At 38.7% G+C, this 16,095-nt stretch overlaps 1 long non-coding RNA gene across 2 annotated transcripts; it reads right to left on the minus strand.

The window, feature by feature from the left end:
* Positions 1 to 60: 60 nt before the first annotated feature.
* On the minus strand, positions 61 to 14,313 carry LOC127420596 (uncharacterized). Of its 2 annotated transcripts, none has more exons than XR_007893825.1 (5): positions 14,223 to 14,313; positions 9,230 to 9,457; positions 7,162 to 7,212; positions 2,384 to 2,420; positions 61 to 1,547 (listed from the first exon to the last, which is right to left on the minus strand). It is a non-coding gene; the product is annotated as an uncharacterized LOC127420596 (long non-coding RNA). The 2 variants fall into 2 exon arrangements; XR_007893826.1 differs by lacking the exon at positions 14,223 to 14,313 and adding an exon at positions 8,247 to 8,425 and having other exon boundaries at positions 9,230 to 10,138.
* Positions 14,314 to 16,095: the final 1,782 nt, after the last annotated feature.

Consider the following 16,095-nt stretch of genomic DNA (forward strand, 5'->3'; position numbering starts at 1 on the left):
CAAAACGTTTTCTTGCTGTTTGATGATCAACAATTGAAACTCAACACTAATGCAGTCCTCTGAAAATGAAGCTTGACTTTAATACACACAATACATACAGATTGCTTTAAACATACTACTAAACATATGCCACAAATAGAGAAATGTAAAAAAATGATGACCCTTTCAAACTAAATTGTATTATTATTATTATTATTATTATTATTATTATTATAGACTAAATTAATACATGTTGAATTATTATTAAAACACAGTCACATTTAAACACAGTATGAAATTTATAGTAGATAATTAATACTTCTAACATTCTATATACAGTACACATGCTCAAATCGGGAGGAGTAGCCTACTTTGCTGTATTAGGCGTTTTTTTTTTTTTATCATGATGATAATATATGTTTTGGTCAATTAGCAGAGTTCATGATGAACACATCACAACAAGACTGTAAGCTAAGTATAGGCCAGATATAAACAAGACACACTACATCATGGAAATACTGAAACTGCAAAATATGGAGAGCCGATACTCATAATAACAGGTAACTTAATTGTCCCCGATCAACAGAATAAGAGAAGGAATAAAAAAAAACTGTTGATTACAACAGCTTTGCATTTGGCATGAAAAGAACTAAACCTTGACAATAAAACAAAGTATAATTCAATCTTTCACTTATAAATTAATGAAATCAGTCAGTTGTTAAAGGAATAGTTCACCCTCAAAATTCTGTCATTATTTGTTCCATCATCATTCAGTGGAACACAAAAGGAAATGTTAGGCAGAATTATAGCCTCTGTCACCATTCACTTCCATTGTATCTTTTTTTTCCCCATAGAATAATAATAAAAGTGAGACTGTAACAAACCCTTTCCTTTTTATTTCCTTTTGTGCTCCATGGGAGAAAGTAAGTCATACAGATTTGGAACAACATGATTTTTCATTTTTGGGTGAACTAGCCCTTTAAATATTCAATGAGCGGTGACAAAAACAAAGGCTGACACTCACAATTAGATGAAGTGGAATGAACGAAGCCAGAGGAGAAGCTCTGTTTTTAGAGAGCTGATAATATGAACAGACTGAGGTTTCTCCTCTCTCCATCTGTCTGTGTCTCTCTCTCCATCCTCTGAGCGCATGTGTTGGCGGGTGATTGCGTGAGCGAGGTCGGATGGATGGGCCTTCCAAGGTGACGAGTTTCTGCGGCAGTATACTTGCTGATTGCTTCGTTCTCACTCCACACAACAACCAGCTAAGACACTGCCAAAGAACCACTCACAGCAGCGCCCCCCCCCCATCCCTCACTTTCTCCTCTCTTTCCATCACTACCAATCTTTCACCATCATCCAAAGGATCTGTCGGAGACTGTAAAGGCTTCTTTTATGTGACTCTCCCATCTCCTGCAGGGTAGCTCAATCAGGACACTTTAATACTTTGCCAATGGAATGTCCGAAGTCCTTCTGTGACAGCCGGTGACAGAGGAAGATTTCCCCTTAGCAAATAACTCCTAGTTCTGCTTTCGGTTTCCAAGAGATGCCGGTGGGTGAAAAGTCTCCTGAAAACACAGAAAACATCTCATACTTCCAGTTTATTACACCTCACCGCTGTGTGCGCAAACAAAACTGTATGAGGCAACACAGGGAACAAAATGAAAGCATCCAACTGACAAATTAAACCACGAGGCAAAGGGGACAAAAAATGGCAACTGTAATGTATAAGCAATGATGGCTGTTTGACGAAGGATAGAAAGTACCAAAAATCACATTTTCCATCTGTGAGTTTAGACGCATCAGTAATTTCAGCATCATAGCTGGTTGATACACAGAGACACTGACCTCAAGGGTAGAATTAAATAGAGTAAATTGTAACACATTTTACAATAAGGTTCTATATGTTAATATTAGTTAAAGGGATACTTCACCTAAAATGATAATTATATTGGCTTCACTAAGCCAACATACTGTTATCCCTCAGAGATGGTTTAGGGTTTTTCCAAAATCCTTAAACTAAGACCAAAATTATCAACTGTAACTCCTCCTAAAGCTTTCAAGCTACATCCACCAAACTCGGCAAATACCTTCATACTTTTCTAACTCAGGTTGCTATGACTTTTCTAACTGATCGAACTTTTTTGCACAATGGATGACCAAATTTCGGAAAACCCCATAGATTTACAGAACATTAATGGAATGTTAAAACAGGCCAAGATTCAAATTCCAACATTCAAAAAATTCAAATGTAAAAAACCCACACAAGGCCTTTAATCAAAGTTGATCTCTACAGCTAGCTGACCATTGAACTTCAAACTTTTAAAACTGGTTTAAACTTTCAGACAAGGCTTTGTCAAGCCTACATCAAAGTTCCTATCTAGTTCTATAATAATTTACTCACCCTCATGTTGCTCCCAACACGTATGACTTCTTTTGTTCTGTGGAACACAAAAGGAGATGTTAAGCAGAATGTTAGGGACTGACAGTCTCAGTCACCATTCACTTTTATTGAATGGGAAAAAAGCAGCGTAAATATTCTTTAAAATTTCTCCTCGTGTTCCACGAAAGAAAGTCATACGGTTTGATGCAATATGAGAACGAGTACACATGACGACAGAATTTTTATTTTTTGGTGCATTAGGTATCATGAACTAACAATAAATACATTTTATAGAATGTATTAATCTTGGTTAATGTTATTTTATAAATATACTACTGTTCATTGTTCCTTCATAATGCATTTACTAATGTAAACATATACAACTTTCATATACAACAAGTGTATAGTATACGTAGAGATATATTACGTTAACCAAGATGAATAAAAGCTGCAATAGTATTGATTATTATTATGTCCATGCTATTATGTCAACTAATGCTAACGTATAGAACCATATTGTAAAGTGTTACCAAAAGTATTACAGAGCCCGCAACACTTACCTTAAAAAAAATCATAAGATGCAAGATGAAAATAAACCCTCAGAATACACTGACATGGCACTTCATCTGAACTTTATGACAGTAATCACACTGCTAACATGCCTATTAAACTTACTTCTGATAGAGAAAGATAGAGAAAGACTCAATACATTGAGAGATAGAGAGAGATCTGCCACACCTCTGGGAGGGGAGAGCACACCTTCCTTTATTACTTATATGAACTATGCTCAATCCTCTGCACCACAAATAGCAGCATGACTCACTTATTCTCAAATATACGCTGAATCTAGGTTTAAATGGTTCAGACTATATTTGCCTGTAAGAAACTGTACAGATCTGTATGTTAGAGTGAGAGAGCCTGCATGAGTGTGTCATATGTTTATGACTGAGATGAGGGAGTGCTGGCCCGGGCCCTGATTTGCTGTTCAGCTACGGAAGCAGTGTTAAGGCCCTATCTGTTGGTATTCCCCACAGTGAAGCTATTTTGGGCAGGCGGCCTCTCTCTTAAGGGCTGTGCCAGAGAAGAAGAGCCCCTGCACTGATAGGAAGACGGTTGTTCTGCTCACTTAGAGCAGAGTGGGAGAGAGTTTGTTTGTGCGTGGAAGAGCAGAAACGAAGAAGAGAAAGTGGTGGCACAATTAAAGAGCAAGAAAAAGTGAAAGAGAGAGAAAGTAACAATTTAATAAACAAATGCTTGTGTGACAGTAAAATCTGATCAGTGTGGCTTGAAATGTAGTATGTGATTTTGCAGCATTGGCTGTGTGTGTGTCACACTGGCTTAGTCACTCAAGTCATCAGACACACAGAATCCCATACTAAAGCGAAAAGGGACATTGTGACCCGTCACCCACCTGCCACGAGTGGTGTCCACTTCTACTATTGTTTTTCTACAGTGCTATTTGGTGACTTAAGTAACTGCATGCAATAAAGTTCACAGAGCTTGCCAACTATGTGGTCCCACGTTAACCCTTCACATATGCACTTGCCTATGAAAACATGTTGAGGTCAAGAGATGACTAAGTAGCGTACATAATATTATCTTCGTCCCTGCTCTTCAGTCAGAGTGAGAGGCACCAGCGAAGCCTTTTTACAGCAACTACTGATACAATATTCCATTGCGTCCGCAGCGTTATCTGAGTCTAAGCAAACACACCTGTAATTGTGAGACTATTTCAGTAACAACCCTGGCTGACTGCTGCATCACATGAATGCTGACATCACTCTGGGATGGGGGAGAGGTGCAGTAACAGGGTGAGGCCTGCCTAGAAGAACTGTCATGGAGTTTCTTTGAATTCTAAATTTCACCCAAATTGTAAACAAACCATTTGAATTAAATAGTTACATATGGGGGAATTTATTCTACTAGTAATCACGAAAGTCCAGCTAATAGAAAGTTTTCCATCAGTCTTGTAGAGTTAAGAGCAGTTAAAATCTGACTAACAGTGAGCATGTTTAGACGCATGATCTTACACTGATTATGCTTAAAGGAATATTCCGGGTTCAGTCGACAGCATTTATGGCATAATGTTAATGACCACAAAAAATAATTTGATTCGTCCGTCCTTTAAAAAAAAAAGAAGCAAAAATCAAGGTTACAATGAGGCACTTACAATGGAAGTCAATGGGGCCAAATTTTGAAGGGTTTAAAGACAGAAATGTAAAGCTTATAATTTTATAAAAGCACTTACATTAATTCTTCAGTTAAAACTCATGTATTATTTGAGCTGTAAAGTTGTTTAAATTGTCATTTTTACAGTCGTTTTAAGGTTTTAGGATTTCTTGACATTACATTATCTTGGCAACGAAGTTGTAAAATTGGCTATAACTTTACACAGAAAAGGCTAATAAGTGATTTTATCTCACTAAAATCATGTTAACACGCATATTTTTATGTCTTGTGGCTATACTTTTGAAATAGTGACTATTTTAACATCTACTGATTGGCCCCATTCACTAACATTGTAAGTGCTTTACTGGAACCCAGATTTGTGCTTTTTTAAAGAAAAGGAGGGGCAAGTCAAAATTATTTTCTGTGGTAATCAACATTATGCCACAAATGCTTTCGATTGAGCTTAAGTTACACTGAACCTGGAATATTCCTTTAATAAGCTGACAAACTGAGTGTTCATGTAAATGCCTCAAACAGCGTTCCTTTATTGGAGTAAGGTCATAAACGAGTTAAGCATAAGCCAATTGACAGGTAGATTTTTGCCCATTACCCTGATTCCGTGTTGCATGTAAATACCTTTACCGGCATGCTTATTGGCTTATCTAATGTGCGCATGACTGTTTATGTTTTGACATCAAAAGCAGAGAATAATCGGATGATTTCAAATCTTATGTAAAGGCCATTTTCTTGCTTTGGCAGATTTTTATAATAAGCTAATTTTTTATAGTTACTGTAACAGCATATTGGTGCCGTGTTAACAAACTCAATGAAAATTTACTACTGGTACTTACTCCCAGTACAAAATCATTTTCATTTTCAAGTATTGTAATCTATCTTAAATTAGGTTTAGTTTTCATATACTATTGGAAAATTGTTTAAAAATGATTTACAGTAAGAATAAACCTACCTGGATTTTGTTAGAATCATGCTTAAAAGAGGTGAGGTGTGAATTATTACATTTAAGATATACTGTAGACTGTCTTTAAACAAGTCTTCATACCTTGATCAATTTTGCATGTATCTTGTTTTAAGTATGCTCAGATTATTTATTTTTTTACTGGAAAACCTGACAAAAATACTGATAAAGATAACAATTTCTCGGTAAGCTCATTACCCATCAGATATGATCAACTTCTCTCTGAGGGTTGACAACCTGTCAGTCTTGCTCTTCTGGCTTCATAGTTACTAAATGTATCCATCACATCAAAAGTAGAGGTGTTTTGCGCAACATAATACATGAAAGAACGAACGCTAAATAAAATCTACAGCATTGTCATTTTACATTGGTGCATGTTATCAGATTAAAAGCTTTGAATTATAACCACATATGAAGCCTGCTTTGAGGAAATCTGACCAGCTCCTGAGGACAAACATAAACACACACTCATGCATTAACACACCCTGTCTAACAGCTGTCTCACAGTCTTTAGAATTAGTGTAACGCTACAATACTCATGTTAGTCGAATCAGTGCAGAGGTAATGCTATAAACCATTACATCACATGCAATGCCTTATAAAAGCATTTAGAACTCCCACATGCAAGCACACATGCACGCACGCACACATACACACACACACACACACACACACACAAACACGCCTCGTGATCTGGTTTCTGCTGCTGTTGCTAAATTGCAGTGTTGTGTCCCTGTGTCTGTCTCGTGAGGCCGACGGCTTGCTGAGGCCACATGATGGCAGGAATTCCTGGCTGCTTTGGGCCTGATGTAATCTCTAATACAGGCTTTCAGGAAGCAGGGGAAAAACACACACACCACACACACACACCTGCCAGCTGGCAGTGGCATGTGCCTGTACACCCCTGACACACTTCAGTACCAAGATACACAGGTGCTACTTTAACTGACAGATCAAATTTATGAGTTTCAATATGATTACTCAAAAAGTGTGCATTAATTTATACCGCAAGGGTACAACTGATTCTCTATCAGTAGCTTTACTCCATTTAAAGCTGCAGTGTGTAATTTCTGAACCACTGTGGCACCAAAATTGCAAAATAATTATTGTTTTCAAACAGGTTTACTGAACACGTCCCCTGTCTTCCATTGGCGAACAAACAGATAGTCCCGCCCTTAATTTACAGCATTGGCTGAGCCAAAGTTGCTGTCTTAGGCAGATGGTCCACTCAAACAAACAGGAATATTTTGAAAGTGCAACAGAGCCTCAATATTTACACTTTTCAGAGAAATCAACTTGCGAATGCTTACTTATAGTTGTCTCTCCATATTAGGCTGGGATAGGCGAAAATATTTTAACATTAAAAAAAAAAATTACACACTTCAGCTTTAAACAGAGTGGAACCCATGGTAAAGTTTGAAGTTTTTTTATCATTAAATTTGCATTTTTTCCCTTTTGATTCCTTAAAACACTGCTTTCCACATTTGTTGGAAACAAATAGACAAATCTCAAAATAAACAGTATGTAAGTGCAGTTAGAACTGAGATATTCCATATGGGACACACAAGCATATTAGAAGACACTGCATACTGAAGAAAAACTGATTCAATAAGGACTAAGATGAACAGTTTAATAACAATGATTGTACACTCACCTCACAGCTTACTTTGAATCTCCCCTCATCCCCGGACATCAGGATAAGTTTCTGTAAAAGAAATACTTTGCTGTGACAACCATTCTATTTTCCATGTACACCATTCCTTTCTCCTTCTCTTTCTCCCACAGTTGTCACTCTTGTCTATAGTACAGCAGTCATTTCATTCCTCAGACTTAATCATCTTATAGGGAAAGTACTGCTAAATGTTACTGGGCAAAACGTTTCATGTTTGTTCCTTTGTTTGGCCAATTTATCTTTTACCCTGACTAGAAAAAGGAAACCTACAAGAAAACTTTGCTTTGGTGACATAACATTTAATGAGTAACATTTAACATAAGTAATGGTAAATTTTAAAAATAGAAAATGTTAACATTAGCAAAATCGATCATATTTACTTTTTAATACACAATTAATTGGAGCATGATATTTTAAAGAAAAACTCTCTTTGTAATCTTTCGTCAAAATGTAATAACTTGCTCTACCACTGAAAGACTTTCCATTTTGGTTGACGTCAACAAGCTCTCTTATTTTTCAACCTCCTGTCAAATAGAAACCACTCTCCACTATTTCATCGATTTCCAATGAGTAAACTCAAGTCCCACAACATTTTTTTTTTCCAAAATGTCCACAGAATTATTTCTCATCACGGACGTAAAATGTACTGTGACTGCCATTTCATGTCAACTTTCACGATGAGTAACCGGAAAGGACAGAATGAGAAAAGTATGGGAAAAATAAATACAATTTAATAAGAGGAGAATGACACACACAAAAAAAGTTAAACATTTATCTTCAGAGGCATTATGAAGACCAATATACTATCCAATCCCATTGTACAGAAAAAATCTAAATGTCTCAAAGACAAAAAGTCTAACATCCCCAAATCACAGGGGGCTGAGAGATTAAAAAAAAACAATTTGTTTACCCCAAAAAAGCAAGAACCTCAAGTCTTTGCAAGGCTATATGGGGTGACAAAGTGCAAACAATGCATTCCTAAACAATATCAGTTTACTCAAGAGACTGTTGATCAATGCAAGCTCTATTTGTAGAGCTAAAAAGCATAAATAATTCAGCCAGCCCACCTTTCATCCAGAGAAATACATTGCTATCAGCAACATTGATGCTCCTGGCAACAGCAGAGGTGCTTGTGAGTTAACCACTAGTTCACGGGAGTAACCACCAAATAAATGTACAGATGTTGGAAAGTCAGTTAAACAAGTCTGGTAAACTGTCTCATCTTTAGTCTCAGGGGTCGAGCCATCTGAAAAACAGATCAGCTGTGGTGTGGTTAGGGAATTTCTAGTAAGGGGATGTACAGAGTTGAGGAAGACTGTTTAATCAAAGACACAACGCACATCCCTTTATATAGTCAGACAAGTCCATATGTGCTTGGACAACACAAAAGAGATTCTTCCATTGCTTCACATTGATTTATTTTTTTCTTCTATATTTAAGGTCAGCAGTATTTGTTCACGGATGGAGGCCAGAGCACTAAAGGTGATGAGTGCAGAGATATTTAACCACTGATCAATAATGTCTGTGAAATGTAAGCATAAATGCTTACATTTTAAATTAGAGGCAGAAAGAACATGACCTTCTTTAAAGAGATTAATTAATCTTAAAAATGAAGAGTTTATGTGTGGAAAACAAAATTCTGTCACCATTTACTCACTCTCATGTCGTTCCAATCCTGTATGACATTCTTTCTTCCGCGAAACAGAGGACAAATTTTGAAGAATGTTGAAACTGCTCTTTTTTTTTTCCATATAATGTAAGTGAATGGTGACTGAGGCTGTCAGTCCCTATCATTCTCCCTTCATAATCTTTTGTGTTATAGCCTACTGAAGAAAAAGTAATACGGGCTTGGAACAAAATAAGGTGGAGTAAATGATGACAAAATGCTTTAAGAGAGACACACCAATGCAGATAATGACTCTCATAGAGTGCCCTTCATAAAACAAAATAAACCTTTAACACTAATGTTACACTTTAAAATGTATTGTGATGGCAAAAGGTTTTGTATAAAAACTTCTATTCTTACATCTACGTGGTGAGTGACACTTACCTTGTCTTAGTGTAAGCTCTTTATCAATTCAGTCTATTACAAATTCCAGCCATCCCAAAGACAACATAGTCTGTACGGTGTTGTCGTCTTTTACAGGTCAGTCGGATGAAAACACTCAGCTACTGGTACTGACCACAAGCCCCAACTCCCTCCTGACAAGCCGGTACAAGTCAAGGCATGTTCTTGCACTGCAGAGCGCCCTCTGCTCTACAGCTTCTGCAGGGAGGACTGGCAAGAGGAGGAGCAATAGAGAGAGGAGTTAGCAGCAGGGGTGACAGGACAATTAAGATCTCACCTTTTCTGATACCTCTCAGAGGTCACTGTACCATGCTTACAGGCAGGAGCATGTTCAGGCAGTCACTATACGCAATAAGACAACTAAAATGTCAAAGTGAATCACACAGGAAGTGTGTATAAAGCCAAGTACACACGTGCAGGAGGAAACGCTAATGTCAAAGTCAACTCAGTGACATGATGGTATTATTCAAAGTGTTAAAACAACTATATTTCACTCCTATACACAAATACATGTATTTGTCATATATTTGTCATGTTTTTCTGCCCCTGCATGCTAATGTGAAATACAAGCTCAGAGTAGGGGGTTTGCAACTTATAAAAAGCAAAATAACAGCAAAATACAGCACATACAATACATTTAATGACAGCATTTACAAGCATTTTTTTTTTTTTTTTTACCAGTGATTTATTTATTTAAAACAATGCTTAAATGTTTAAGTGTTTAAATTTGAATCATTAAGGTCATAATTGTTAACAAAGCACAATTAATAAATCTGCTAAAACACTCATTTTATACAACATCAGAGTACATTGAAAAGAAAAATGTTAACCTAATTATTTTTTTTTCTTTTATTACAGTCCCTGCATATTAATGTTAAACAAAAGCTCAGAGGAGTAGGGGTCTTATAGCTTGTTAAAAGCAAAACTATAGCAAAATACACCGCATGACTTACATGCACTTCTTTAACAAGTTATTTTTTAAATATTTAAATTCAAGACAATTTTTAATTTTTTTTAATTTATCTTAATTATGAAAGGTCATAATTGTAACATTTATACAGCATCAGAGTACATTGTTAACCTAAAAAAAACTGCTTAATGCTGTAACATCAAAATTAACTGGCTTTATTCAAATTTTTATAATCACTGAATCAACCTGAATACATTAGGTTACACCAACAAAACAAATGGTTAAGGGTTTGATCAGGTAGAAATAATTCATTATGGTAACAATTTCAAGTTACCACTTTTACTGAGTATGTTTAAAACAAATTCAACAACTTTAATGATGAAAAATAGATCAGCACTGTTTTTGTCAACATTATAGCAAGTTCAGTTTGTCCCCTGAGGTAGACCATAGAGGGACCCTACACTGCTCCCCCTGGTGGTGAAATTCTAACTGCACCAAAGCTTATAAGCTTACTCAAGATCATTTTGAAATAATAGTTTTTTTCTAGTTTATCAGAACTAAACAACACTTTTTTGTAAATTGTAAATACATGCACATGAAACATCAATAACTGCTTTGTGCAATCAAATGATCACACAGAGAATATCTGTACAATCATCAAGATCTTTAGAGTGCTGCACTTACCTAAATCCTCAGTAGAAATCTTAATAAATGTCCACACACATGATTTCACTTAGATATTAGCCAGCATTGTGTTTTGTGTTGTAATTAAACACAAACCCTTAATGAAAGTCAGGAACCAGAGTGGTAACGCAGGGCTCCACGAGCACCGTTCTCTAGAGAATGTTCATCACCAGGCAGAGTTGCAGTGCAGCAGCAAAGCTCAGCACCACCATAAATGTAACGCTGTGGCCTCTCTCTCTTTCACTCTCTCTCTCTGCAGTCCAACCCACTGTATGTTACAGTACTAAGAAGACTGCACTTCACTTCTGGATTGCAACAGTCCAAGACTGATGACCTTACCAATAAAAAAGAGCAGAGTCACAAATGCCAGCGTTTCCATTTCCATCAGCACAGACTGTCCTGTGGCTCACCTTCACGAGAACTCTCACTTATCCCTCCTCTGATTCATTCAACCCAAGCTGAGGCTTCTAAAGTCACACATTTCATTATTCTTTCTATCCGTATTGAAATGACTAACCTAAGCATGGCATGTAACAACTTCATAGGTTTTATATCTCAAGCCAGAGCATATGGAGTGTGCCAGAGTTGATTGATGGCTTTTGGAGTGAGATGCTGCAGTGGCTGTTAAGAGGGTGCCAAAAGTGTCCGAGCGCTCTCACTGGCCTACTCTGCTGCATTGGAGCCTTGTTTCATTTGAGTCATCAGAAATCTTTTACGAGCCTGATATATTCTATGATGCCTCTCCAACCGGTTGGCAGATCATAATATGTGGTTTTGTTGACTTGCACAGCTTTTAATTTAGTTCCATTTTGCAATGAGCGGTTCTCATAACTGTCCCACAAATTCACAGCTGGACTTAATAAAATAAAATAGATCATTTGCAAATCTGACAGGCTAGCAATACTTGGTTCTATCAGAGGTTGGAAGTCAATAGGGGACAAGCATGGAAATCCTTACTCCAGCAAGTTCAAAGCTTGCTGCATTGATTACATCATCGGAACTAGAGCACTAGTACGGGACAATGCACCATTGGGCTGGTGGTGGGGGGTGGGGGGGGGGGGTGTGATGACAGAGTAAGCAGGCTAATCAAACAATTCTATCTTTTTTTTTTCTTCTCTTTTTCTGTCAGGAGTTGTGCAGACAGAGGGCATATCAACAATTTGGGCTGCCAAAATCAGTTACAGACCAGGCTAGAGAAAAAGACTGATAATATTCCTCTCTTCACTCACTTTCTCTCTCTTTGCTCGCTCACTCTCTCTTTTTTCTTCACGTGACTGTGTTGCTGCCTTTCTTGCTGCAGCAGCTGCAGCCACATTTAGCAGTACTGCAGAAATTGTGCTGCAGGATACTGCAGGGGAGCCTTTCCCTCTATCTGCCTTTTCCTATCAGTAACTTTGGGACAGTGATGGTGAAAAAGTGCTGCATGTATAGCCTCTTTTTGGAAGAAAGAAAAATATGTGCACTGTGCAAACATATTCATATTGTACCATACCTTACAGCTGATTCTCTCAAGGGAATGAAAAAGAGAAGGATGGGTGTGGGAGAGGAGGTAGAGGATGGGTGTTAAGAACATCAGGTGAGTGCGGCATTATGATTTTTGGCTGCATAACAGTGACCTTCCCCCGCTTTGGTGGGAGCCGAGAGAAACTGCAGTTTTTGCTAATGATGTCAGGCTGGGTATCTGACAGTGATATATCACTCCTCACATTCCTTCTGTATACACATCTAATCTGACTCTATAGACTGCCATTTATGCAATCGTCGCCATTCTTCAACGTTCACTAGGGTGTCCAGTATGGGATATGTGTGTAACCTGAGTTGAACTCGTCATTGCTGGGTTCGATGTGCCGGTAATGAGGATTATACTGCCATTGTGACCGAAATTGGGTCTCTAAGACTATGATGTGTGATAGACAGGTTTTGCTCAACTATTTTAAGATTCAGAGAAAATGGAGTGTGAAAAATTGTGGTAACAACAATATCCATACTAAAAGCAATAAACAGTTTCAGTTTCAGTCTCAGTTTCATTGTTGACGCAGTTACTACGTTTTGCCTTTGTAGGTCAGTCAATTCAAAGGTCGTTAACACCTGCATCAAACACCAGCCAATAATAACTGCGGAAAATGTATTACATTTAAAAAGCGCTACATAGAGTAAACAGAAATATAAAAATATTCTTATGAAAACCACCATATATGGGATGTATACATCCCAGATTTGAGTTGAGGAGTTGCTGAAGCAAAATACGACCTGAGGCGAGACCTGCAGTGAAGAGTTATGAGTCTATAGATAACCCCCACCACTTTATTTTAGTCTCTCCCTCTTTCTCAGATGGGACAGTTAGCAAGAGTACTGCAACATCCCACCGAGAGTGTTAAACAATCTGCACTGACTACCATAGTTGACTCAGTGTCTGTTATCCAGGTAGCGCATCTCTCTCACACACACAAGTACAAAAGCACACAATCATAAACACATGAGTTCTAGACCCTTTCAAACCCTTATGCACCTGGTCACCATTTCCTTCAAACTTGCTGTCAAAATCTTCTGTCTGAGCACTCTTAAGAGATTGTGGTTGTGACAGTGTCTCATACAGTGCTCGGTACTAGTACTATCTCCTCCCTAGGCCATCCTAAAATTTTACTTCCACTTTCCCATCTGCTGCAAACCCCTTAACTCTTTACCTTCTTGGTATACTGAATGCAGGACAAACTACAGCTTAGATGTTAAAATTGAAGCTAGACAACACAAAAAAATGCACCAAAGTACTGTAGCATTGAGTTTAATGGCACCTACCCCTGAAGCTGAATACGTCTGGCCTACATCTTTTATTTATGCCAGCCGGCATCCGTTCTGTACCAGCACTGATCCTAATTCAGGCACATATGTCTTTTCTTCCTGTGCTAAGTGCTTTTGCTGTCTTGTATCCCGCATGCACATGCTGTTTAGAAACCCGGCACATTACAAAACTAAGTTACACACAGGAAGAAAGTTGACCTGCCGGCACCTTGTCAGTGCTATAAGCCTGACTGCAGAACGCTCATCATGTAGGTCAATAAAACATAGCTTTTAGAAAGGATAGTTCACCCAAAATGAAAATTCTGTCATGATTTTACTCATTTAGGCAGAAGGTTAGCGCCTTTTACCATTCACTTTCACTGCATATTTATGTCATACAATGAAAGTGAACTGAGGCAGAATTATTTTTGGTGCAAAGTATCCCTTTAAGACTAACTGCTGTATTGAGAGTATTTTATATGAGGATAAAACAACATACATACATCCCACTGGCTGAATCCCACAAGCCCTGCGTGAATGCATAAAAAGTTCTACACGCGTCCTCTTGCCCCGTCGAGAAAAGACAAACTTCCACATACTCACTCAGTCTCTCGTCTTCTCTTCTCGGCTGTTCTCAGGATGCACAAGCGGCAGTGTCTTCTCCTGTGGTGTAAAGTTGACTGCAGCATTGCCTGCTGAATGGAATGACATTGTTCGCTCTCTCTCTCTACCTCATTCTCTCTCTCTCTCTCTCTCTCTCTCTCTCTCTCTCTCTGTATCTCTTACTCCCCCTCCTCCTCTCTGCGCGCTCACTGGCAGTACAAACTGCACAGCTCAGCAGTGTTCTCCCACTGCCGCAGCAGCTCCTGCATGAGCCTTGCGTATCTGAGTGTGCCGTGACTTTTAAAGGGGAACACAACCTCCAGGGTCAGTGTGCACCTCATCACCACCCCCACTGCCACTATGACGACCCCCCCCCCCACCCCCCACCCTTCCTTGCAGCAGCTGGCCAAGACATTCCTTTAAAAAAGGGAGGGGGTGGGGGTGGTTTGGGGGGGCCTCAAATGTATATGCTTCCTTCGGATTAAAGGGGTGAATCTTTTTGAAACTAAAGTGTGCTACACTGGTTATGCAGAGACCATCCATCATTAGAGATGACACTGGCCCAAATCCACCTAATGAGGTTTTGTTTATGGGAATGTGGCCAATTTTACCAGGTAGATATTAAAATAATGGCTGATGAATAAAAGGAAGGTGTTCAATGCAAGGTAACTGGGAACTTTTTCGCTGTCCCAAATGCAGCCCTAAGACTAATGGTCCTTCTCCAAGTCTACACTTTGGTGATGTAATGCTGCATAAACTGCCAGGTAGTCATTTGCACCAGTTCGGGCAAAAGGGTGCATAGAGGGCACATAGAGGTCGCAAAAAGCCTCTAAAAACATAAAATGACAAACTGCATTGCCTATGGTTTTGTGGTCTTCACACACACACAGCGACCGTTGCAAGCCTTCGAGAACACAAGAAAACATGAAGTGCGTCATTTGGGACAGGGCCTTATTCCATAAGAAAAGAGATAAGGCTTAGGATGAGGGTGAGAAAAAACTTTGATCGTAATGGTGACGAGAAAGAATGAAATCCAGAAATACGAACCCCCCATCAACCAGGATCTTAAGAAATAAGATCTGGGGGTGTTTGATGTGTGTCATTGCTTCCATTGCAATCAGCAGGTCAACTGTCTGGGAGTGAGAGAGATACATTACCAGTGGTGTGCAACATTATATTGGACTGAAGAGGACCATGAAGCATTTTGACAATCAAGATGATTGAAGCTTGCATAATGTTCCATTCAAATAGCTCCTCCACCATACATTCTAAATCTTGACTTACACATCGGGAGATCTGACATTACTGTAACTTTAAAGAGAGGGGGCATTGAGAGGCCTGGCCCTTTCAGTGTACAGTAAATCAATCTCAACTCTTTGCATCAGCAAAGCTGGAGCTGCATCCCTGCAGCGAATTTTTTCCATGTACTCCTCTCTCCCTCTATACGTAAACCCTACTGAAAAGACCAGCTTAGACCAGCATGTATTTTCATCCCATGCCAGGGACCAGCATCCAAGGCACAACATATGCTGGTGACCAGCCATGCTTGTCTTTTTCATAACAGTTCGAGTCCAATAAACCGACGACAACAACAGTTACTACAATATCCTCAGATACAAAGACTAACTACTGCAGAAAGCCCACCAGGCCATTACATTTTCTCTTGTTCACCGATATACGGGAAATGCATGAACTTAGTACACAGATCGTGAGTTCAGCGGTAAGGGCTGAGTTCACAGCACCATGACCTCTGGATAAAATATTAATGGTGGCAACATGCTGGAAGCCAGTGAGCGGGCTATGTAGAAATGGCAGATGTCATCATAACTGTATTGATTGGTGACCTGTGAGTTTGCCCAGTGGAACGGAGAAC

This window comes from Myxocyprinus asiaticus, chromosome 29, assembly GCF_019703515.2.
Source record: "Myxocyprinus asiaticus isolate MX2 ecotype Aquarium Trade chromosome 29, UBuf_Myxa_2, whole genome shotgun sequence".
NCBI classification, from domain to species: Eukaryota; Metazoa; Chordata; class Actinopteri; order Cypriniformes; family Catostomidae; genus Myxocyprinus; species Myxocyprinus asiaticus.